Source organism: Strix aluco, chromosome Z (assembly GCF_031877795.1).
Source record: "Strix aluco isolate bStrAlu1 chromosome Z, bStrAlu1.hap1, whole genome shotgun sequence".
Taxonomy (NCBI): domain Eukaryota; kingdom Metazoa; phylum Chordata; class Aves; order Strigiformes; family Strigidae; genus Strix; species Strix aluco.
The window spans coordinates 40952135-40969394 of record NC_133971.1 but is presented as its reverse complement, the minus strand read 5'-3'; the positions used below and the strand labels follow the sequence as shown (position 1 = coordinate 40969394).

General features: G+C 37.8%; 1 protein-coding gene across 7 annotated transcripts in view; it reads right to left on the bottom strand.

Annotated features, from left to right (window-relative positions):
- The window catches only part of PIP5K1B (phosphatidylinositol-4-phosphate 5-kinase type 1 beta), a 121331-nt gene that overhangs the window by 85904 nt on the left and 18167 nt on the right, over nt 1-17260 (bottom strand). The window lies entirely within an intron of this gene.

Genomic DNA, 17260 nt, shown 5'->3' with positions numbered 1-17260 from the left:
TTTTTTTCAGTAAGAAGTTAGCTGAAGAAAATGTTCATGCCAGACATGAAAGAAAAGACTGTTTGTTCCCAGCATGGTCAGACAAATTACTCAAGAACACTCCATTCATGTGAAAATACATCCCTATAATACTGCCAAGGATAGGAAAACAGACAAGATTCTAAGTTCAGTAACTACCAAGTACAAAAACTCATACACTATGAAGAATGTAAATTTTTCCTACCTATCCAAGTTTATTTCATTCCTAGAGGCATCTAGAATAGAATTATTTCAGTTCCTCATCTTTTGAGAAACAGCACATAGCTCTAAATTAACTGGGATTGTGTTAGACATCTTTCAAGAGCTTTGCTGTGAGAAGCGTTTCCTATTCCATGCTAATAATTTTTTGCAAAGCAAGTATTACTTTGTGTATTTTCTCCCTGATCTGCAGCTACTGAAATGGCACAAGGTGCCTTCTCACATGCTTTATGTCGGGCACAGCAAGAGCTACTGTCTCAGTTCTGCTGAGGTTTAACAGTGCAATGGCAGATCACAACTTACAGTCTTGGACCCACTGCCAGGCTAAGCTACAGCTATTTATTTATTTATTACAATAGCAGGAAACTGCTGTAACTAAAGCACTGGATTTCTGCATATATCTGACAAAGGACAGGCTCACAATAAAGTAAGAGGGGGTGTGGGAAGTGGCATAAAAGAAGAAAACATTTAGTCTGAAAAATACTGTAGATATTCAGTAAAAGACTTGGCTATAAAGACCTCCTGTTTAGCTTCTTACACACCACATATCCTGCCTGATGACAGAAAAGAGAATCAAAGCCCAGTACAAATTTAAAGAGCATTTTTCCCAATGCTCTTGAAGAGTCAGCATTTTGGTCATGTGTCTTATTCGCAGCAAAAACTATCATGACATGTTCAGTTCCTGAGACACAAGTTTACCGCCTTCAATTCCAACTTTCTGCTCAGAACATCTCCTTGTCCTAAATGTAGACTTCAAAGAATCACAGTTACTCAATATATGGTTCAATCTTTAAATGAAAAAACTGTGTTTTAGTTTCTCACACTGTAATTCTTGAATCATATGCTTCTTAATGAACACAAACTGCAATTTCCATGATTCTGGGGAAAAAGTGTATTTTCCTCTAAATGCTACAGGGGCACCTTTTTACTTTCTCTGCCTAGCCAGAAGCCCACTACATCAGCACTGCCCTGCCCACAACGCGAGACCTGAGTTTTGAGAACTGAGGTGATAGACAGCAAATGCAACCTTCCTGCACAACTTCTCTTTTTTGTTCTTGAATTGCATTTTCCTTATACAGCAGAAATTCACTTTCTATTGACAGCATAAGGCATGCATTTTGCCAGATTATAAGCAAGCTATCTGTTCTTATACAACCTTGATTGCTTAGATCTAGCTCACAGGAACTAACACTTGAAAGGCCTTTCAGCTCAATTTCAAGTGAACTTTAGAATTCCCACCAACTTCAATGAAAACCAACATCCACGACAAATCCTGTCATACAGGCCTTATGCATTAATTTATCCAATTAAAAATTAGTTCCACCTTCTTCCCATTATCAAGAAAAAAATATTTGTTTGAAGAATGCATTTCTTAGCATCTTTATATCATTTTCTTAAATAAATCATTTTTTAAAAGCACTGATGAAACATGTTATTTAGGAATTACATTCCAAATAGAAGCCATGGAGCTTCTTACCACAGCTGCTGCCTTGTCCTGGCTGATAGCTAAAATTTACTTTTTTTCTTCCTAGCTTTTGTGACAGACATCTCTACAGGTGTACTGCTGGCAGGCTTCTACAATGGCTAGTACATTCAGAAAGAGAAACCTCATTTGAAAGAAAATGTATTGCTATCCTTTCCACTGGCATAATCTACCATTTTAAATATAAGGACTAGAAAACAAACAAAAAGCAAAATGAAATGACACTTAAAATTTTCCAGTGGGCACAGGGAGAATACTAGAAGTTAAAGAATACAAGAAGCAATCATGACTATTTAAGACCAATAATATACAAAGAAAACAGACTGTTTGGTGCACATTTTTCATCTTTTAAAGTCTGAAACACACAACTGGATTTTCAGGATTTTTTTTTTTTAATGAGAGAATGCATTGGGATGGAATACACAATTTTGGAATTAATCCAGAAATTTGGTTCTCATACTTCCATGCATTTCAGATAACCTATTTATTAGAGATAGTCACTTTCTAATCCTTAAACAGTTCTTTTCCTCTAGGAAGACACAAAATGCCCAGAATGGGCAAGCTGACTCCTCAGAAAAGCGCACATAATCTCATATTAAATTTGTACCAAGGATATTAAGTCAGCACCAGATAAAAAATGGAGATGATCAAAATAATCATTTGATCTGTCTTAAGTAACTGGAAGTTTTCAACACAAGATTGCACTCTTAACAATGGCAGTTTGTCAGCACAACATGTAAAGATGTTGCCAGACATTTCTAATTCTATAAACAGCATTCATAGTGTATCCACTTAAGAAGAGTCATTAAGTTAAACTCCTTGGTGGTCCTTGTCACTCCTGTTACAACTTTAAAGCAGCATCTTTTAAAACAACTATGAAAATCACAGCCATTTCATTTACTGAAAAACTCACTTCTACTGGTAAGATTTGCCCAGTCATACTTTTCTTTGTGATAGTTGTGAAACTAGCTGAACAAGCCAGTTCCTCAGTTCACTAAAAGGACATGCAGATCTATACAGCAACATGCTTCCACCAAACCACTGGGGGAACGGAGTCATACACTGCCAGATTTCAGCTCCAGTATGAAACTGGAAATCTTCATTACGCAGTGATGCTGGAAGGGGAAAAACATGCAAATCAAAAATGCTCTACAGCAGAAGAAATCTATCAACATATATTCATTAATGAAAAACTAGTCTCTAAGTACTTGTCTGTCCTCTTGTAATCCCCACCCCCTGCTCTGAGTGCCCCAAAACCATTCACAGTATTTTTGGGAGGTATGGGAGTAGCTCCAAGATCAAAAGGCACTAATATGATCATCCCAAGAATTAGGAGAGTTAAGACTGGAGCTCACACTGTTTTAGGCACTGAACAAACTTCTCTTGTAGATGATGCATTTATAAAGTCTCTGTTCTGTCTGGATTCTCTGCCACCTAATAAAATATGTACATCAGCACCAGTTTTCCCAATTACATATCATCCCGTCTATTTTTCCATTAAACTAGCTGGTACTCTGGACCATTGTCTAATTTAGTTGACAAAATCAGGTCAACCAAAACTGACAATAGCTTTCCCTGTCCTCCTCCAGTAGAATTTGAACAGTAGGATTATTTGTAAGATTATTTGCAAAGGGGCTTGGGACCCACAAAACACCCTCTCACACACATACAAATTGCATACATACATCTTGTTTCCATAGGAAATCAAGTTAAAAATATCAGTATGCTTCTGGGTGTCCCTGGGAACCGGAACTGAGGAAGGGATGTCAGAGGTTTTTTTGTGTTGCACTAGTTTCAGAATGCTCAGGAGGCAGATGAATTGTTAACATCAGGTAAAAAGCATGACCTATATTGTTTTTATTACATTTTAGCTTCTTTACAGAGCTTTTCTTTACACTTTAAAACACTGTTGACTATAATTTTCATCATTTAATTTCCTTCATTCTGAGGTGACCAGACAATGCAGAGTTGTGTTTAAGAACCTGCAAGCATTGCTATGCAGTGTGCCAATAAGCAGATGTAAACAGGTGAAAGGAAACATATTTTGGTGTAGTGCACAGAGTAAGAAACGAGGCAATACAAAAACCTTATGTCTTTTAATGTCAGTGAACATTCTTTGTATATGAGTGTCCAGACAGCTACATAGCCCTCAAGTAAAAATTGAGGTATTATATGTGGCAACTCAGTTATACAAAAATACATACACAGTTTGGCTATTTATTTTTCTTTTTTACTCCTCATCTTTGCTTTTTTCCTTTTTTTTTTAATAGCATCCCAGACACTAGTCTGTGGAATGGACTCACTTCTTTATAGCAGAAGTCACGTAGCCATCTAAGACCAAACATACCTGTACGTCCCCATACCTGAAACATCCAAGGAGTAAAAACCCTATATATTTTTAAACCAATATACCCTGAGAATGAAGTCAGTGTTTTCATATTGCAATGCACTGGACAATCATTAGATGTTCTGGAAAAGCTTCAAATATGAAAAAAATCTTTTTTCCTCCATGAGTTTTCAAAGTCAGAACTTCAGTCTGAGAGTCTTTAATATATCTGATTCCTGTAATACCTGGTAGCCTATTTAACCTCTACTGTCAACTGCTGTGACTTCTACTCTTCCCAGAAACACCTGACGATCTCTTACGTCTTTCCAGACACCAACCGTGACAGCAGAGCAAGCTTTTTATCGCATCATAGAAACCATTGAATTATCCTGCTAAAAAAAAAATAATATAAAAAAATCTATGAATTGTATGAATTGTAAAGGAGAGGGGGAAAAGAGTGAAGTAAAAAACAATGGTTAGGGTCTGTTACCTCGGCAAGTTCCCACTGCCACCAACTGGTTATGGAGGTTTTAAGAGTGATTGAAAGTCAAACCTTTTTGGTGAAACTTGTGATAGTACTGTTATTGCACTAGTGAAAACTGGAAGAGGCTGGTCTTGCTACTTAATGCTAGGGTGAACAATTTCAGAGTGAACAGCTGCACCAAGCTAAAAAAAGCAGAGCAGAAATTGTATAGCCTGTTATGTCTAGAAAAAAGAAAGAAATTGTTGCTACAAAAACCCTGCTCAAGTCGTCCAGTTTCAAGCCCTGATTAGTCTATAAATCTGAGGATTTTTTTGCCTCAAAAATAACAGGGAGATGGAGGTTACAAGTAGTACAAGTGATGAAATTCACATCTAAAGTAAAACAGAAAAACATCTCCTCCTTTTCATTGTCTTCATGATAACATCAGAACAGCGCAAAGGCTACAGAGAAAGCAGTCAGCAAAAAGCATCACAAAACTACTGTTCAGACTGGTCACCTAGTCAAAATCATCTCGGCTGTTCACACCACCTTTATTTACCTAGCATAATAACACACATTAGTTACCGTGCTCTGCCGTATCTTTTGGGCTCTCAGTAACTAACCCAAATACAATGCCAAGATTCTGATACTGTTTGATTTCTAGAGTGACCCCCTGTTTCCAGGAATACAGCACAGTATTTGAAATTTTTTTTTAAGAAGTGGTAATAGGAATACCAATTTTTTTCTTTGCAGGCTGAATTTGAAATGTGATTTATCAGTGTTATTTATATTATAAACTATATGTGTTTATAACGTAATGCTTTGATTTACTGCAGTAAGTGTCAGTACATCCTTTACCTTCCAGAAAATGAAAACAAATAAGAAGGTAGAACTTCAGCAAAATTACAAATATTCAGAATACAGTTTGATTACCTGGGAGATTTGACAACTTAGAAGAGTCCTGCCCTCCTCCATTTAAAGTGGTACTCCTAATGCATTAACCTTTTCTCTGAGGTGAAACAGACTACCCTACAGCTGTAATATCCAGTCACAGAAACAGCCACAACAATAGCACAGGCTATAGGTACATATTTTATTTTCTGTAACAAATCACATTCTTTGTTTCGAAAATAATCTGCTATGATTTTTCAGATGGAAACTTGCTTACAACAATGGAAATAAACTGCAAATTTATTAAAGGAATCAAAGTCCAGAAGTCCTTGTAATCATAGTATACTGTGCTCCAACTTCTGTATTTCAAGGTAACTTGAAAGCCCTCTAGGAAGAGGCGGTTTGGTTTTTTTTCCCCTCCATGAATTACCAAATTCAGAGTTTCATTCTGAGAGTCCTAAATCTATTTTACTCCTCTACTGCTTATTAGCCTATTTAACCTGTACTGTCAACTGCTTTGTCTTCTGCTCTTCCCAGATGAACTGAAGGATCTCTTATGTCTTTCCAAACACCAACCGTAAAACCAGAGCAAACTTTCTACCGCATAGTAGATGGTCTTCATGCATTAAGAACTGAGACTTTTCCAAATCACTGATCCCAGACCAGCAATCAGAAAGAACAAACATTTAATCCCAGACATTACTGACATCACATTGTGTATTTTGCAGAAACTGCTAACAGGCCCTCCTTTTACAAAGTGAAATGACCTCATTAATTTCTCATTATTTTCTAACAGTCTGAAAGCATACAAGGTAGAAAGGTGTATTTGTACACAGCCAGAGAAGACTTCCCAACTGCTACTGTTTTCATAATTGAGATTTCATGTGCCAACAACAGCAGCTTTTGGAAGACTATCAATCTTTCTATAATGCCAACTGGAGTTACAAGTGAGTAAAAATTGTCAAGATGGGGTTTTCTTTGAAACAAGCGAGAGAAGGAAACATCTGGACACTGTACACAACTGTATGCAATAGAAGGAAAAAGAAGTTATGGTAGTATCACAGTGAAGGACACAGGTAGAAGACATTGCAGAGTCCAGAATCAGAGCTTTGCTCCTTTACTTTGGCAACTTCAATAAGGCAATGGTCCTAATGTTACTAACACATACCACACACTGCACTTTGAGATACCACCACATAATGCATGCTGTCCAACAAAATATTGCAGCATGTTGGGACAAATGGCTGACTAAGAAAGCAGGAAGCACAATCAGAGGGAAAATTCTTCTACATTTGCCTTTGACAGTACGTGCAACACTGAATGACAGGGATCACGTAACACAGTGGTCATGATTTTTGGAAGGAAAATGAGGCAAGCTGCCTCACTCGTGTAATTGGTAGATAAAATCCAAAGGGAACAAAGTCTCATACAAGGGGAAAAGGAGGTCAGTGGAAGTGTTACTCATTTTCTAAAGGAATGACAGAAGCAGAGGTGCAAACAATCCTACCTTGCTGGGTGGGGAATATATGTGAAAGAAGAATCTGGTCAAACCAACAACTTTAGTGATCTGAAACTCAGAATGAATCATACAAAAAAATGGAAAACAGGACAAATGGATAAGGCTAAGTATAAAAAGCATAGAGTGAACACACAAGATTCAAAAGCAGAAAAGCTTTTGAACAAATTACTATGATGAGAAATGTATATGAAACAAGAACTTCACAACAGCTGTAATGCTCCAGTTTGAGACCTTTATCTTTTCTCCACTCATCTACCTTTTTCCACCTCAACAAAAGGTCAGTCATACCATGTTTTTCTTCACCAACTCAAATTGCTATGCAAACATAACTTTACAACAGGAGCACATAATGAAGAAAGATAATAGAAATATTTGCTTAGAAGAACATTCCAAAAAAGATTGTTGAGTGGACAACACACAAAAGCTGGGGTTAAAATCATTCACATGCACTAAAACAGATGGCATAATTTGTTCATCAGTTCCCCACACACAACTTGTAAGTGCAACAGCACTGGGAATTATTCAGCCTATTAGCATATTAGCATGTAATCAATCACAACAAAGTCTGCAGTAGGATATGATGTGCAAACACTGTGCTCAATGCTGGAGTGGATTATCATGATCTTCCAAGTTATCTATGCTTTCTTACCCTGGGTTCTGCAAGCATAAATTGTCTACATACACCTTTTACTGAATGCTAGCTAAGTTAAGCTTTTCAGCAGCCAGGTTATCTAAGAAATTCAAGCTTTAAAATCCCATCTTTGTCTCCATTTGAGGGCCCTTACATACATCTGCAAAAAGATAGTTGAAGAGTGGAACAGACTACCTGGAGGATGTGATAGGTAATGGAATTTTTTTTATAGATTAGACAACTGTTTTAAATGTAGTTGGTACTGGCTTGAAGGAAGGGAAAGGTCTGGATACCCTGTCATGATTCCTCCTGGTTTCCACAGTATCACTATGTACCACCCAGGCTGTCTATATGCAACTCTTCCAGTTGATCCAAGCTGGTGCTGCTATGGTCCTGCCTTCCAAGAACACATTCGCTAGCATCCTTATTATGGTGCCAGTGCTCCTCAGCCCCCAGGAGAACTTATCTAGACAATTAAACTAACAAAAAAGTAACCTACCAAAGAATATTAATCATAATGAAGAAACCTGGAAGGGGATGAGGAAGGTGATGTCAGACCTTTGGCCCATGTTGAATGAGAGATCAACTGTCTCAGCTGTTTCAATCATTCACATATTTTCACATAATCTCAGAGTTGCAAGTCCACTTGTGACAAAACCAGGAAGCAAAACTGAGAGACAGATGGAAAGAAGTGTTAGCAGCAGTGCCCCATGGGCTGGGCAGCAACACCAGAAGTAAACTCAAGATTAGCTTGGGGGAAAATATCTACAGTAACACACAGGTAAGGTTAGGTTCCCAAACGTGTATTTAAGTAGTAACTTGTTTTTCAGGTGTCTAGCTTGTATGAAAAATAAGTTCACTCAAAAATGTATACAGAAGACTGATGTAAGCACCAAATTTTAAAGTTGTCTAAATTCAGATGAGTAACACTTTAAATTACTGTACTGAGTAATAAAATCTGTTATGACTAATTAAAAAAACCTGCACTATTTTCCTTCAGGAAAGTTAAACCTGCAATTAGTAGAAGTTTTCCTTGGACCCCTCCAACTTAATTTTAGTTAGAATTTAACAGAAAGCTCACTTTAGTCTTGAAAATTATTTTTAAAAAACTCCCTTGTACCACTCTCAGCACAGAACAATTCCTACATTACTAAAATTCCTTTGATCAGCTTAAGAGCTTTCCTATACAGCAAAAGTTCCTCAGACACCTTTCCCAAATCACTTGCAAAGCTATACAAAGGGACATTATTATCCCATTTTATGAAATGCCCTAAAAGCACAAAGGCTGGTTTAAATGAGCTTTCTTATGTGTTTCTTTTTAAACTACAGAGAAAGCTTCAAGGGAGAAAAAAAATAATTTCAGAAGCAGCATCAGACAAGAGTAGTTCAAAAAGCAAGAGTAATACAATGAAATGGAATTCTGAAACCAGTTAATGAAAGAACTGCATGTAAGGAAATAGCTGCTATTTGTCATAGTTGCTGTCTAGTTGTCATCAAACTGGGACAGCCATTTTACAGCCCCTAGAGTAGAACTGCACCACTAAGTGCTCCAAAACAACTGCTAGTATTTTTAAAAAGTTACTCCATTCACTGAACATGTGGCTGCTTAAATGCAAAGGTTGCTACTGCCCCTTATACTTTTGTTCTGCAAGTCAGTCTTCAATGGGCAGACCAAAATGAGCAACCAACTACTATTTTGCCTGACAGCAGCCTGACAGGATGCTGAACTTGGCACTCATTTGAAATCATGAATATACTTGTAGTGCACTTTAAGAAACAAAACCGTATCAGCATACATACCTATCCTACTGACATGAAGGAACATGAGTTATATCTTGGGAAGAAATAAGTACAGCTGTTTTAAGGTATGGAAACCTAGCCACAGAACTTTTAAATGGTGATACAAAGCTTTTCAAATAAACACTTTCAAGCAGTTATTTACAGCCAAATGATATAAGCGAACTGTTTTCCAACAGTCTTTCACTTGCCAAACCAAACTGAAAAACCTATCCCTGAACATTTTTAGCAGCAAGAAAGTAAAATGAAGTCATTATTAAATATTTTTGTCAGTTCCGAAACACTCCCATTATTTTTTAGATGTGGTTTATACTCCACATTAATTGCACCAATATGAACATTTCTATATAAAAATGCAAGTTCATAAACAATATTTAAGCACCACCACAGTCTTCCTCCCCAGGAAGTTCTCTGGCTAGCTTTTTTTTTTTTTTTTTAAATAACCTAGCCGGAAATATTACAGGAAAACTCAAAATCTTAAGATATCACTATAAGCAAAGGATACATCTGCACATAAATTAGCCCTTTCAATTGAAAAAAATAAGATAGTGAACACAATAAGAATGGGACTTGAAACAAAAAGGAGACAGTTCTCCATCAGCAACAAGGGTAAGCAGTGGGTGAGCACTCTGTAGCAGAACCATACAGAGCCTGACACCACTGAATTTTAAAGAGAACAGACCAGAACCTGTTAACTCTTCCAAGGAAAATGAGTGTGAGTTTTCCCACAAATGAAAGACATCTCTGAATTCTTGAGAGGGCTGAGCAAGAGTCTCCTTCCTTCATACAGAAGCCCTCTGAAACACTATCTAAACCTCTCAATGCATCATTATAACTGGATTAGAAGCATCATTACAACTCAGTTAGAAAAGGCACGCAGTATTATCAAAGTCAGTAAATGGCTCACACTGTGGTTTTCAAAAGGTAAAAATATAGCTCTCAGGAAAAAAAAACCAAAACAACACATTAATCACACTTTTTGCCTAATGCATACTGTTTTATGAATCATTAACTAGAAAGAGAACAAAATTCCAACAAGATAAAATACAGTCACTGGCTACGAACACTATATAGTTTCCATAAACTAAAGTGAAAAAAAAACCAATTCTGTCAATATGTTCTCAAGGAAACAGAGTGTTCTTATGATTTAAAGTGTATGATGCGATACTCTACTTTCTGATATACCTTACCCAGCATTAATTAGCTGGAATGTCTGAATAAATAAATTAAGCACCTCTTTCAGCCTATGATTTTACTGGTTACTGGGTTGCTATTTTTTTAGTCCAAGGTGACATAAGCCAGCATGCTGAATGGCACATAATGTTTAAAATAGAAAGTTGCCTTTCAACAGTTGCTGTTAGCAGTGTGCACTCACTATCCCCTGAAATGCTCAGTTTTGTGTGTTGCTCCCAGGAATAAGCAGCCTAACATTTAGCTAGGTAAGAGAAAAGGATACTCATTAATATTTTGGACTAGTTAGCTATGCTTTTACTTTATAGCAAATAAAGAGACTGGTCTTCAGTTTTGCTTGCAATACAATTCTATTATAAAAGCACTGAACTGCAGCCCTGCACTAGTTACTAAGGACTGGCAAATAAAGGGTAAGAAAATACACAAACAGGAGCCAGCCAGACTACCTTCAGTGCCTCACCATCCTAGCAGCAATGATGGCCACAGGACAGAGAGATGGCCCCTTCATTGAGGAGCAGGTGCAGCAGAAGGTCACAAAAATTGTGATGGTGGTGGTGTGAATGATTTTCTTGCAGAGCACCCTATCATCCAAATGCTTGTAAGAGAAGGCCATTAGTGTAGAAGATTAGGAGATCAGCTAGAAATCTTTACTGAACTGCTCTGACTGGTGTGTTGGTGTGTGTGTGCAAGTTAGTGTATGCACATGCAAGAGCAACAGAGAGGAAGGCTAGACACTGTAAGATGCCTCACAAGGCCGAACTGAAGGTCCTGTACCACATTAAAAAAAGTTGCTGTTAACTAGCAGTGACTAACACTGGTCTGGCATAAAAGCCAGAAAAACTGGACACTATTCACATCTGCCTTCAAAGCAAATGGCTTTCAGCACAAAGCACGGGTTTGGACATACAGATCTGAGCATGCATTTTCACTCAGAAGGATGAAGGAGTTGCTAGGGTGACGTTAAGTGAAGCCATGACAGACAAACACACACAGCCTTAACCCAGGAGATGATGACAAACCACTCTCCCCTCACAGGGGTAAAGCAGAAGTCCTGCAATGCTTTTTGGAAGATGCTTCACTTGGGAGTTTTTCCCAATCATGAAAGTAATAATGATGTTTTCTAATTAAATAACCGTTGATTGCTGGCTCTACCAAACAATTTGCCTGTGCTGGCACAACTGTTTCTGAACAACCTCTTGCATCAATGGGCTCAGCAGGTCTCAAACTCAGCCAGAGCTCTGCACAGGTTTGGAAGGATCTCCTTCCATACAACGAAGTTTAAGGTAGCATGGGTACTCTGCATAACAAATACAGCTTCCAAGAGCCGACAGGTACCAGGGTGGGCAGATGGAAGAGGAAGCTGTAGGGGTATTTCATAGCTGTATGACTGCACCCTTTGCTCAGAAAGCAGCCAAGGCTATTGCAGCTCCACCTGTCTGGGCTAGCCTTTACCCTGCTCTTTTCCTTTGCTGTGTTTATGTCCTCACACCAGGAAGAAACTAGCTGAAAAGCATACTTTCCCTCAAGTGGGATTGTTTACCCGGTGTGCAATACAGCATTACAGACACAGAGCAGAGGTATTTATTTAATCCATGTTTGTACAGAGTGGGCTGCTAGGTTGTAATTCCACAAAGCTAGCACACCACACAAAAGAACTTCCATGTAGTTATACACTTCAGATTACATGAATACATATTTTCAACAACTGGTTAGTTTCTTATCACTTTGTACCTCATCGGTTAACAACATGTCCTCGTCTCGATTTAAAGTTACAGTGTCTTTTAATTCTTCTGAACACTCAGAAGGGCGGGGGGGGCACGTCTTGGTCTTAAATTGAGCCACTGGTCACAGTCTCCCCCCTCCCTGCTGCCTTTATCTTTTCCTCCATTACTGCAATTTTCTTCTCAGACAATCATCCATCTTGTGGTGCCTCTTGGGGTAGGATGATCCCCTCCTATCAGTCTTTTTAACATTAAACAGACGTGCATTGTTTATATAAAGTTGGAGTAACTCACTCCCTTTTCTCCAGGTTCCTTCTTTTGATCACAAGGCTTTTAAATCAATGACCTACCCTGTCATTGTTCTATTTACAAGTTTAGAATTAGCAAGTAGAAAATTTCCTACAGACATCACATTGACTTTGAAGACTTTCACACATAGACAGACAGCAAAGGTACAATTTGTGTGGGGGAACAAAGGAAAAAGAGAAAAACAGGCAAGAAGGGAAAGGAGAGACTCAGTTTGAGATTGTGCACAGTTGAACTAGGAGGAAAGGAGGAATAGAAAGCAATAGTGGATGAAGAGCAAGGGAGCCAAAGTAGAAGGGAAATACATGTTAATAGGAAATACATGGATAGGAAAGGCTTTCTGCTTTGGTCTGTTACAAAGAGGCATTCAGTGCCATTAACTTTGAATAGTCAAAAGGATACTCAGGGGAGGGGGAAAAAAAACATTTTAAGAAGTTAAACAGCTGGTAGTATAAAGTTACGTTGTAGGGAAGAAAGCAAAGAAAACAAATCTGATTTTTATTCCTAGGACAATACAGGTATTTTTGTGCCAACATACAGAAAGGTCAGTTCACTGCAAAGCACAGATATATACATTATCTCACAGAAAGGGTTTGAGATATTCAGTCCTGTCACATTTGGCTGTTGACAGGTGACTACTACCTATGCAAAATGGCATCAATCCATGGTCAAGATCAAGGAGACAGATGAAAACCAACCAACCAGCCAAACCAAAAGTGCATCAGAGCTTAGCTGCAGAGGCAACCATTGTTAACTGGCTCCCGTGCTACAGAAAATCTTGAAGGGATGTATCTGCAAAGGACCACAGTAGAGGGGCCTGTGCAAACAAACCAAAACTGGCTCGTGCAGAAGCCTGTTACAGGTCAGCAGACCGGAGCAGCTTGCTACAGTAAATCACAGTTGCTTATATCAAGCTACTGTGAAAAAAAAGGATTGTCCTGCCATGGCTTCATCACTGTCAGATATTTATCATGAACTATTATTAGATGGACCACAAACCACCGACAGAAATTTAGCCTTCACATTCTGTGAAAAATTATATATATATACACACACATATACACACATAACATGCATACTTTTTTTCATTTTTCCTCTACTTGGTACCAACCTGCAGCTGGTGTACCTGTGTAAAGTGTGATTTTTATTACTCTTAACAGTGCACATCAGTGCATAACATTGTGATCCCAAACTCTTAAACAGGATTTTTAGTTACACCACATGATGGACACAGTGCTGTTATGAAAAACAGTTGCAGTTTTAGACAGCCAAAACAAAGAAAAATCAGAGTTCTACACACCTCTCTCGAAAAGTCTGGAGTCTTTGTTAACTCTTCACCTCTACTAACTATCAAGACTCCTGATCTTCTTTCAGTAGGCAGTGGAATATCACTAGCTTGAAGACAACCACTTTATATCCTTTTCTGCTGTCACTTCTTTAATTAAGGAAAAAGCAAACAAACAGTCACCATATATACATATCTTTCAGCCACTGCATATTTTGATGCATCTCTGACAGGAATACATAAAGTACAGCAATACTTGCACATGGATCAATCTAAACTATTACCCATGTGCGTAATTTTGGCTAAAACAAAAGCAATGGTATAAAATAATTCTGGTACCAGAAAATCAGAGCAAAAGAAGATAACACTTCAGTTCTATAGCTTAATAACCAGATGAAATCTTTACAAAAGCAAACAAATATACTGAAGAATTCAGCAAGATATTAAACACTACTTCTATTTCTTGCAGTACCTGCTGCCAATATTGGGAAACATCCTCCTGCACAGTTATTTCAAATACACTGATCTTTAGTAGGAGATGCTGGTAAAGCGTATTTTAAAACCTTGTCAAGCTCCAAGGTTGCATTACTATCCACACGGGTGATGACTCTCCAAATGGTGTTCTGCCATGCAAACAGAATTGGAAGTCTAGGTGCACAATATTCTGTAGCAGAAAGTAACATTCAATGCAGAAAAGAGTTTTTCCTTGCATATTCTCTGTGTGGGATGATTTGATGGTTACAAAAGGAACCTTTGAGCTAATGGAAGCAGTCAAAGGAGGAAGATGTGAACCTGTACTTATTTTGCAAAAGTTCTGTGTTACACTGTTCTTGCAAACTGTTTAGCTCCTGTCCTACCTCTGTTATGAGGCCAAAATTAGCCTCACAGGGATGAGAAGCGCAGTCACAATAAATCAGAAAAGGCTCAAATGAGTGAAGTTACTTCTGTAGTATGTTTTTTGGTAACAGAGAGCCTTTACCACAGAATCTCCAAATTTCACCACTGAACTATACTAATGTTCTCAGGATAACTTGAAACACATCTGCCTTGCCCATTTTGCAGTCTGATGTTATGTATTTCTTACCAGGAAAACACGTATTTGATAACAAGGGAAAAAAAATACATCATGATTTTTCTTCCAACACTGTGTTAAATTAAATTCGTTAATATTTTTGAAGATGAAGTCATCCACAAATACACTCCGAGTAAGCTTTTTGCAGAACACACCATTTTATCAATGTTAAATTTGAGATATGAGTCCAAGAACTGCTTTTGCAGCTCATTAAATCAATGTCATTTTGACCATATGCTGCAGTATGTGTGATCCTGTATGAACAAGCTTCACCACTACATTCTTACACACTAACTTTGTCACTGCACACTTTTCCTAATATAGTTTCCTCCTAGCACTTGGCAACATGCATCATTATTTCCATGGGCCTGTAATATTTGCAAAAATGCAATGATAACACCAAGACTGACTAAGTGAATGATGAACAGTCAACATCCACTCCCTTGAGGTGTATTTTATAAAATAATTAGGAACAAGTCTAAATATCACAAGAGGTGGCTCAAAAATGAAAGCAGCAATATTGTTTCTGAAGAAATGTGTCTTCTTTACTTCCTGCATCACTATGGCCTTAGTAAAATTACTCCAATGCTAGCTGCTTGCAGAACCAGGCCCTGTTTAAAAAAAGTAAAGTAGAAGTACCTATGATAAACTGAACGAAAACCTCACCTTTACTGCAATAGCTGCAGAAGTATCCACATAGAACAGGAACAGCAAAACTAATCCTAAGGAAACAATGAAAAGGAAACCACCCACTCCTGAAATTACACAGTCCAGACTGGTCTAAAAGGTCTACTTGAATGCTTTTATTACTTGTAGTATAAAGACAGGCTTACAGGTGAAACTTCCCTTTAATGAAAAATTTTCACATATTACACCATCAACAATTGCATCTTCAGATAAGAAATGGGTCCATCTCTTACGGGAAGAGAGTTTGTATTTCAGTTGGATAGCCAAGAACCTGGAGCCCGCAGGACAAAAAGATATGTCTAATCATGGAAGTACAGAGTCTCTGACATCCTTATTTCCTTTGCAGAAGCCCATCATAACATTCCTGTCACTTTCCTTATTCCTCACCTCCAAAAAACGGAAATTATATACAAGCCACATTACTGCAAGGATCAGCTGTTATTTTGTAAGTGCCATTATTGTTGCTGTTGCCTGTTTTGACTTTGCTTTGGAAGAAACTGGACTGCCAAAATTAGAGTGCATTCTGAACAACCCAAAATCATTGAATTCATGGAGGGCAGCTGATTTAATCACCCTGTTCTGCAGTGGGACTTCAGAAAAATTGTCATTTCAGTCCCTCAGACTCTTGTAAACATTTGTATAATATGGAATGTCTTCAAAAATTATCAGAAACCTTTTTTTTTCCCCCCTACTGTATGTGTATTTGTTAACTCTATTGGTATGTTTGAGAACAATTGCCTTATCAGTTTTCCCTTCTTATTCTGATTTTTCAGATATCCATTTCTGCTTCAACAATTCTCATGATACAAGTTTCAGCTGGGTTACCACTTCTCATGCCATAGACAAGAGCAGCAATGAAGAGGGTAGCACACTACCTTTCAAGTTACAGAGTCTGAGATAAATGCTGCAGAGAAGTTTTATTTGTCTGTTTATATTAAGTGCTAATGGTCCATAAAAGATCTAATGCATGTTAATATATTATCTTTTGATTAGTGGAAAAATCTTGCAGCATATACAGGGTTCAATTTATCTGCTTTCCCATTTCAAAGGGATTTTGTAACAGTCATGAACTTAAAATCAAACAAAAGTGAGCCAGGTAGTTGAAGATTGCTTCACTGTTCAATTGTTGTCCTTGTTTCTAACATCTATTTGATGGGGCATAACCATCAGCAACTAAAATTTTAGGAGATGCTGCTATGTCCCTGTAGTCTCCAGAGAGATCAATCCACTTAGGTTGTACTTCAGAACACATATTGCTAAACATATATATTCAATCTGATTTTATTTGAACATACTTACATCAAAGTAACTGCCTATGATCAGGAACAGGTCAGTCACCCTTAAAAGGGTAATTTTAAGATTCCTTTAGATTTAGATACATTAAGATTCATTTAGAACTTGGAATGAGCTGTAATCCATTCACCTGAAAACATTCACCTGAAAATTTTGTTCCAGTCCAGAAGAAGGGATGGTTACAGCAAGTTTATGGCAAAAAAATGTTTACATTCACAGAAAGGGGTAAGAGGGACACTAACAGAGGTGTTCTGGGAGAATCAGGCCTAAACATAAAAGTAGTCCTTGAGTTTCCTTTACAAAAAAAAAGCACCGTTACAGTACCATGTAGTGGCTAGTTATAGGCTGCCTAGAACAA